This window comes from Chiloscyllium plagiosum, unplaced genomic scaffold, assembly GCF_037043375.1.
Source record: "Chiloscyllium plagiosum isolate Xiang-an unplaced genomic scaffold, Cpla_swu_hap1 HiC_scaffold_1, whole genome shotgun sequence".
NCBI classification, from domain to species: domain Eukaryota; kingdom Metazoa; phylum Chordata; class Chondrichthyes; order Orectolobiformes; family Hemiscylliidae; genus Chiloscyllium; species Chiloscyllium plagiosum.
Genome location: NW_028270139.1, coordinates 135,025,273 through 135,034,744, shown reverse-complemented (window position 1 = coordinate 135,034,744; position 9,472 = coordinate 135,025,273). Strand labels below are relative to the sequence as shown.

General features: G+C 39.2%; 1 protein-coding gene across 2 annotated transcripts in view; it reads right to left on the bottom strand.

Annotated features, from left to right (window-relative positions):
• Positions 1-1,760: 1,760 nt before the first annotated feature.
• Positions 1,761-9,472, bottom strand: part of pstpip2 (proline-serine-threonine phosphatase interacting protein 2) — a 135,016-nt gene continuing 127,304 nt past the window's right edge. For both annotated transcript variants that reach the window (XM_043713091.2, XM_043713006.2), the window contains exon 15: positions 1,761-3,237. The gene's annotated coding sequence lies outside the window, so the exon portion shown is untranslated. The remainder of the gene's footprint in view (positions 3,238-9,472) is intronic.

Here is a 9,472-nt window from a genome sequence, read left to right as displayed (position 1 = left end):
GGCAAAACTGGTCTGTCTTTAAAGAGGAGACCAGTTGGGCCTAAGCCATTGTTTATTCCCACAAACTGCAAAGGCACAGCAAACAAATCCAGAGGTCTTTGAATGACAAAAGAGACAGATTAACATGAAAAAAAAATTGTACTTATGATGGATGTTAGGTGTACAGTTCAACTGAGAACCAGACTCAAGATGCAAAATTCAGACAGGAAATAAAGAAGCCTATGGGGGATAAAAAGAGAGAGTATGAAAAGAGAGTAGCTAATATCAAGGATACACAAAAGTCTTCCATAGTCATACAAATTGTAAAGGATGGTAATAGGAGGAATAAGGGGTCATGGCTAAAAAAAATGAATAATTTGCAGCTACAACTACTCAGGGTAAGGTGCTACTCAGGTCATGATAATTCAGAGTCTTGAAGGGTTTAAAATTGATGACAAGAAGGTATTGGATAGAGACAAAAAACTGCAGATGCTATATTCCAAAACAGACAGGCAGGAGGCTGGAAGAACACAGCAAGCCCCACAGGGACCAACTGGACCTCCCAGTCACCGCCCATTTCAATTCCCCCAACCACTCCATTTCCAACATGACCATTCTTGCCCTCCTCCATTGCCAAAATGAACCACAGCACAAATTGGAGGAACAACATCTCATCTTCCACCTGGGCAGCCTACAGCCCAGAAGACTCAACATTGAGTTCTTAAATTTCAAATAACCTCTCTTCCCAACCCTTCCTCTTCCCTTCCACTGCTCCCTGCCATCCAACTGGATTTATTCCTGCCATTGATCAACCCTCTATCTGTCTTCCCCTATCCCCACTTCACCACCCTGCCTCGCCACCACCTTTATCTGCACCTCCCCCTCCACCAACTCCCAGTCCTGATGAAGGGTTACACCCGAAACACCGACTTCTCCACTTTCTGATGCTGCCTGGTTTGCCGTGTTCTTTCAGCCTCTTGCTTGTCTAAGGAGTTACTGGATGGTATTTCTACTCAGAAAATGAGGGGGGTTTTATTCTTTCAGGTGCTATTAAAATGAACAAGAGAGTCTTGACATTGAAAACAATGAAGCAGAGTTTCACATCAGAGTTGAAAATGTTGGTTCTTATTTTGAAATATCAAGGCACTGACAGCTGTGCTGAGCTGGTACAAAAGAGGATTAGAAGCCTGGGGCAGATCAGTCATAAACTTGTTGAACAACAGTCAGGCTTGATGGGGGCCGAATGGTTTACACCCTCTCCTGTTTCTTAAAGATGATAAACACTAGGACCAAATGGGCTGCATCCAACATACCGAGACAAGTGCAAGTGGAAATTGCAGAGGCACTGGCCTTAATTCTTGAAGCTTCTTCAGTGTGGAATTCGCAGTCATGCAGTGGAAACAGGTTCATTCCAGAGAAAACTGGACTGTTATTTTGAAAGGATGAATGTGTAAGACCATGGGGAGAAGACAGATAGTCACTCTAACTGAATTGTTCCCATGAAAGTTGGCACAGACATGACAAGCCACATGGCCTCCTTCTGCTCGGCCACCATTTTGTGACTCCAAATCACCAAGTGCCCAGAATTCCTACCACTGAGCTCAGAATTCACCTCATTTTTATTTTAAACTGGCTTACCTGCAATGGGGTAAAAAATATCTCACCCTGCAATGGAGAGAGAGTCCATTGCAGCATAATGTTATACAGGTAGGCATTTACAGATTTTCAAATTGTTGAAAAGTTATTTTGCTGCAAAAAATAAGTAGTGATTGTTCCAGCCATCCAAAACATAAAAACAGCCACTCTTTATCAAATTATCAATAACATAACAATAAGAATGTGACATTTAAAAAATTAATCTACATGGGAAATGATGTTATATTGCACACAATTTCACCTGACATATAAATACATCAGGGTCAAAAACTGCAATGCCAAGCCATTGAATAATCTCCAACATTCATTAGACATGCCTTTACCCATTGAAAGTAGACAAATATTTTGCATTGGGAGTTACTGGAATGCAAGATGGAAATGAATGGCACCTGGGATCAGATTAAACAAGGCAAACATCTCTTCAACTAGAGTGAAGGATTGTGAAATGAGCAGCAGATGAGTGATCATAACAACGATTCCCAAATACCTCATCAATCCCCTTAGCTTCCTTAAAAATAGGAAGGGTCTCTCTGTGATCACTCTCATAGCTGGCAGTTGTAAAGTGACACTGATAGAGAGATGAAAATTAAGTTCCCATTCAGGGTGCTATCTGGTGAGTGAAAGGAGGAATATGAAATATCATAATGTATCCTCCCCAAACACCCTCCAAGATGAAATTAGTTGACACCAATGGAACTGAGTATAAAAAATCCAAGCAGACCTTACAGCTTAAATCACACAACTGCAACAATGGAATTGACCACACTAGGTTCATTGAGAACACCTGCAGTATGAATATTTTAATTACTGTTTTGTAAATTGATAGTTGCCTCTAAATAACCTTGGCTGATTATTAATGGGACTACCCAGACTGTTATTACTGTTATTAATGCATCTATTTGGACATGGATAGACTGGGATTATGTAATATTGTTTTTTTGTCATAAAAAGGAATTTAGCCACAGTCAGTTCCAGCATTCATAAAGTAGAGAATAGCATATTTTTAATTTTTATTCTTCTTTTAGCTTGCCTCTTTCCTCACCATTTGTGTGTGGTTCCATGGGCGGTCTGAATAAACAAACCTGGCAGCAAATCTTGGCAAGACTATTCAACAGTTGATGGGCAACTGTGGCTGAAGTTCCTCTTCTTAACCCACAAAGGAGGAGATCAGTTTTGATACCATTACCCCTACTCCACCAGAGACCCACCAGCATCACAAATTGGAGACGTGGTTAGCTCCCTCTTGTTTACATACTTCAGTTATTCAAACTTAATGAGCTTAGTCTCAAGCAAACAGGTCTTTATACAGTTAGCCTTAAGGTGCGTCATGGTGAAAGGTTGAATTTAATATTCAAATCTGAACTCCATCCAAGTACTGATTAGCATCTCATCAGAATTTGATATCATTGATGTGACATTGTAACTGAGAAATGTAGAAATGTAAATATATAAATTCTGGCAGCAACAGTTAAAATCCATGAGGTTGACACATAAACCACTGTCTTCAAATGACCTTCCATTCCCTCAGTGAATAAAATATCCACTATCCCAATGTTGCAGAGTTTCCAATGGCGTTTTTGCTGCCAAGACTTGAGCTCCAATCTGTAGAAAACAAGAGGTTAGGGTGTTTCATCAATAACTCATAATGTTACACCAGTAATCTATGTTTAATTTGATTCTAGGAGGAATAATCTGCAAATTTCTGAGTTTTAACTGGTTGATAGATTTGCCTGTGGTGATACTGGAAGTTAACTGAATTCAAAGAATAAAAACACAAGGGATGAAGTGAGAAAAGGCAATACTGATAAGAGATGCAGTAAATTCAGGGGAGTCTTGTGTGCATCATGAACAACATTATAGACTGGTTGGAGTGACTGGTCTCTTTCTCTGTTTGAATTTCATTCAACTGTGTCCTGAGCTAATAGATTGTCCTATGATGAGAGATGGAATAAATTGGGCCTTTAAGGTCTGGAGTTTAGAAGAATGAGAGTGGACCTTATTGAAACTGGCATGACCACGAGTGAGAACCCCCAAAGTACTGTGAACATTTTTAACTTGTAATTCTAAAGTTTTTTTTTAAAAAAGAGGGCTGTTACAGCTGAAAATGGATGCTGATGCAAATTAAGTGACTATCTGAAGAGCGTTCCACAGAACATTACATGTGTGGCTGACAAGGGAATTTCACACAATAGCACTTCAAAACGTTTGAGTGAGAAGCAAGTCAATACAGACTGGACTGTGATTTCTTGTCTCTACAAAGGTAACGAGGGACTGATGCCTCCTACTCAACAACAAGCCATCCCTACAGATTTGTCCCAAAATGCAGATTCATTTTGCATTTTTCCCCTTTGAAGAACACGCAAGATCAGGGTTAAAAAAAAGCCAGTTTCAACTGTAGTAGAGTTGCTACTGGGACTAAAGGCTTTTGTGTGCATGGGTTTGAGCGTTAGGCTGCTCTGAAGGTCACAGTCAAAGAAATATCCCTTAGTAAACCTTGAATTGCACCCTTCTTCACTCTCTGTGCTGCAAACAAGTCAACAGGATAACAAAAGGATTCTCTTTCATCATGAATGCTGGAATCACAGTTTAAAAAAATCAGAACTTCAGACTATTAACCAATCTGCAAAACTAAGGATCATGAAACAGACTGTTAAACTACTACCAGCATCATGACCGATAACCTCCACTGCAATGTTCAGCTATCTGCTCATCAAAACTGATGCATGTATGTTTTTTAAAAAACTTTTATCCTTTTGAATGCACCTCTTTTTATATTTGATTTGATTTATTCCTGTCACGTGCACCAGATACAGAGATGTGATGATGCTGCTCCTTTAACAAGGTTATGTTGCCCTTTTTTTCAGAGGGGTCAGAAAGGCAGAGGTCCCACTATGGAGGTATCTACTTGAAAAAGCTTTTAAGCATATTTTTAAAACACTTATACAATGAAAGGGAGTACCAGTTATAGACAAAGGGCTTATGCCTGAAACATCCATTTTCCTGCTCCTGGGATGCTGCCTGATGGGCTGTGCTTTTCCAGCACCACACTCTTCAACTCTCCTAGTTCATGGTTTGGTTTGGTTTGGTTTTAGGAGAAAATGAGGACTGTAGATGCTGGAGATTAGTGTCAAGAGTGTGGTGCTGGAAAAAACAGAGCAGGTGCTTTGATGATGAAAGACTTTTGTCCGAAATGTTGATTCTCCTGCTCCTCGGTTTGGTTTTAGCAAGCTGTTTTGTTTGCAGCTGCTGGTCAAGTTTTAGCTGGGAATCCACAGAAACTGCTGGGGACCCAAAGAAGCAGTTCCATGCTGATCCTGTCTCTCTCTCTGACATCTCTCCTTTAAGAACCTGAGTTTGCTTTTACCTTTTATTGCCAAGGGGATGTTGCAAGTATTTGGAGTAGCATCATTAAGTTGTGATAGAGTCAATTGGGTTTTCAGATAGGTTGTTATTCTGAATTCTGTTCTCTTTTGTTCATGTTTCATTCAGTAGTCTGTAAATAAATTCCTTTATGCTTAAAACTGGACCAGCTGCATCACTCCTGGAATAGCCACTCTACACTTGCTAAAACAATTACAAAAGTTAGGGTCTGGGCTACCTTGTTGAAATGTTTTGAGGGGATCTGGCTGGTACATAACAGTGAAAAATATTGCCTTACATGCTTTACAGACATTTCTAATCTGCATGCATATGTGTCATATTACAAATTATTCTTGCATTTAGAAATTAATAAGTTCATTCTTCATTAACTCAAGAACTCCTGCTCAAATTGGCTCCTTTTAAAGTATAAATTTCTTTTAGGTCTGGGAGAAAGGTATCCACAAGGGAAGGGATCCTTTAAGATTCATCTTCTTGCAACTAAGCGAGTGGGTGTGTGAATAAAGAGGGGAGCCAGTTTATCCCTCCTTAATCGTTAGCTGAACAGTTCAGGGTGTTCTTTCTGGAACATTGCCTGGATCTGGACATAACAAAAACATTCAAGATTTCAAAGGGGTTTGTCAGAGTTCGTTGAGTGAGGGTTCATTTTCCCCATGAATCTAGACCATGGGGAAGCAGTCTCCGAAAGGACAGAAAATTGTTTAAATGGTTGAAGAAAAGGAGAAGTTTCTTCACTGAATGGATTGTCAATCTATGGAATTCTCTACCCAAGAAGAGCATGTTTGGGTCATATTGAATATACCTAAGACTCAGAGAAACAGATTTTTGATATCTCTAGGAATCAAATGAAATGGGGATTGGGCAGGGAAGTGGAGTGAAGCTGAAGATCAGCCAAAATCGTATTGAATGCTGGAGCCAGCTTGTTGGGGCATATGGTGTAATCCTGCTCCTATTTCTTGTGTAAATGTTGGACTCGATGGCAATTCAAATATTGGTGCATTCCCTGGAATTGCTTGCAAATTTTAATAGATTCCTTGATATTTCCTAAATTTGCAGACACAATAGCTAACATTTTAATGTTACTGAGAAAGGATCCATTTTGTGGATTTTGTCAAATAGGTGACAGCCGTAAACTGGCACATTTTGCAGGGCAATGCCCTGGCAGATTGGGGTTAACCCGCCTGGTTTAGAAACCAAAACACTCTAGCAATTAATGTTAATTATCATTAATGGTTGCAATCTCCATGTCAAGGCTTCTAGCAGAGTCTACTTGCCAACATCAGCACTCTAATCTAAAACAGATCTTCTTTCCCCTTCATTGTTATTCTTGCAAATTATCCTGATGAATACAAGATAAACATTTTAACGAAGTGTGTTTTGCTTTTCATTAGTACTTGATCTCTGTACTATCAAATTATAAACTTACGTTTTCTTAGCTCCGCACTAGACTCTCCAATGCCCTCCTGACTGGCCTCCCACCCTACATAAACTTGAGCAAATGGAAACACCTTTTCCACATCTACCCTTAAAAACCATGTCGTAGCCTTGACCTCCATCAGTTTAGCCTTCACTATTCTAATTTCTAGGGAAAACAAATACAGACTGTTTACTGTTTTCTGATAGGTATATCCTTTTAGTTTAGTGTCTCTTTCTCTGGTGTCTGTATGTCCTTGTAACATAAAGACACTGTGCTAATAACCCAAATTGAAAAATGTGGCACTGGAAAAGCACAGCAGGTCAGGTAGCATCCGAGCAGCAGGAGAGTCGATATTTTGGGCATAAGCCCTTCACATTCCTGATGAAGAGCTTATGCCCAAGACGTTAACTCTCCTGCTCCTTGGATGCCACCTGACCTGCTGTGCTTTTCCAGTGCCACACTCTTCAACTCTGATCTCCAGCATCTGCAGTCCTCACTTTCTTTCATAATACCCCAAGTGACTGTACTATGAAAAGATGGAATGAATCTCAAAGTAAGTTCCAAGATCATAAGATAATTGTAAATAAATTGCTAAGTGTAAATTAACATATTACAGCTTGCAGTAGTAGATGGATACTCAAAGCTCCAACAAGCATTTCCTTAAAAAGATGCAAAGCAAAGATTTTTATCAAATACTTAAGCATTAGATTTCAGTGCATCTGGCAAGATAATAAAAAAGCATTCACATCTGGGCTTGAAATGGTTTAGGTGCAGAAGATGATCTAAACAAGTCATTTCACTGACAATTGGAAAGAAATGTTATGACTGAGGTGAGTTTGGGGGCGTAAGTTATTTTCTAGTCCCATTCCTCCACATGTCACAACAAATTTTGAATTTAACAAGAGTGGATGATATAGCCAATTCCATAGGTTTAAGACTGAATCTCATTTATTATTAGAAACAAGTCAGCCAGGTTTCTTTAGTCAACAAAGAATAACAAGTTCATTACAAATAAAAAACTTAAATAAATATGCAAAGATATGACTTATATTTTAACATCTCAAACCTAACACAAGGCAAACATGGACAACACAGCAAAAGTGAGGACTGCAGATGCTGGAAACCAGAGTTTAGATCAGAGTGGTGCTGGAAAAGGAATAGATGAAGGAATTTTGTCCGAAATGTCGATTTTCCTGCTCGTCAGATGCTGCCTGACCTGCTGTGCTTTTCCAGCACCACTCTGATCTAAAATATGGACAACAGTCAAACTATAGTCAAATATACCACATAACACACAGCCCTCCAAACATTAGTGACACTGAGAGTAATTGAAATCTCATGAAAACTTTATAAAGAGTTAGGACTCTACGCTTTTAAAAACTCCCTCAAGAAATATTCTAAAAAGGATAGCCTTAACGAAAGATTCACCTTCCTTTCCTGGAACAACCGTGTCCTGAATTCTGGGAAACTGCAATCCAACACACATGAACACCTTTTACAAAACAGCAAGCTTCACTGAGCCAGTACTGCCCTGAGTTCTAATCAGGCTCAGTTGCTCACAGTTGAAACTGCTTATGTTTTCTACATCTTCTCTTACAACTATACTGAATTATTAGTTGAATTTTTTGTGGCATGCAATTTCCGTGGATCCCCTGCAGCTCCCATGATCTTTCCAGAGCTCCAACTTCAACATTTACCAACCCAATAACTCCTAAAATCTCTTCCCGAGTTGTAACATCAGAGACATTCCAACTGTCCTAAACTTCACAGAGTTCTCAACTATACAGTGTAGTTCAGTTGCTTTCTCAACAGTGCAACTTTACTGTTTTTTTTGACATGGAGCTTGCTTCTGTCTTTACCTGTTGGACAACACAAACAAATTGTGACCCAGGAACTGTTTTGAGTGACCTTTGAACTACTTTGTGTGACCTATTGAAAACCTTGCAACAGGTCCTCCATTATCTCTAGGAAATATTGAATGGTCCTAACATTTTGGAGCAATCAGCAGTAAAACTCAATTGCAACCCCTAGGAACTGTCTGTCCTGTGAATGTTAGTGTTCTCTTGACTGCTGGTTCCTACAGAACAAACTGATACAATAACAGACAGATTGATCTCAGAAGGAGAAGCCTGCATTTACATTATACCTTTCATGACCTCAGGATCCCCAAGCATGTTACATTCAATGAAGTAATTTGAACATGTCTGCCATCTGCACCCAGCAAGTTCCAAGAAATAACAAGGAGATAACAAAGTCCATTTTAGATAGCTCACAATACTTTAAACAGGGGAGGAGCAAAGAAAAAAAATCCTCTATATATAATCAGTAATATTAGAACAAATCTTTGAGATCCAATTTTAATTCTTTAAAGTATATAATAGCCACAGGTCTGGCTGCAGCAGCACTTTTGTGATCACATGCACTGTTTATAACTTTCTTCTACATATTCCAAGTAAATGTACTTTATGTATGCAGTTATCTGTGCTGTCACAGTATGTGAATTGTAAAAGATTAGTCTGCATCTACAACGAGGAATTAGACAGTTAATATAATATTATGGTTTATTGTGAAGAGGTTATGTTCAGAAACACAGACCATTGGGGAGACCACAGCTGGAAGACTATACAGTATTGGTCTCTTACATCAAAGAAGGATGCAAGAGTATTGAAAGCACTGCAGAGGAAGGTTTACTAGACTAATACTCAAGTGTACAAGTTGATCTATGAGGAAAGATTGGAAAAGCTGGGTTTGTATCAACTGGAGTTTAGAACAGACTTGGCAGGATAAATATGGAGAGGATGTTTCCATTCATAGGAGAATCTAGAACTAGTGGTCACAGTTTCCAAACAAAAGGTTGCCCCATTTAAGACAGAAATAAGGAGAATGATTTTTCTCAGAAGGTTGAGAATTTTGAAACTCTTTTCCTCAAAAGTGGATGCAGAGCCTCGAATATCTTTAAGGCACAGGTGGATAGATTCTTGATAAGCAACAGGGGGAGCTGAAAGATTATTGTCTTTAGGCTAAGGTGGAGTAATCAAATCA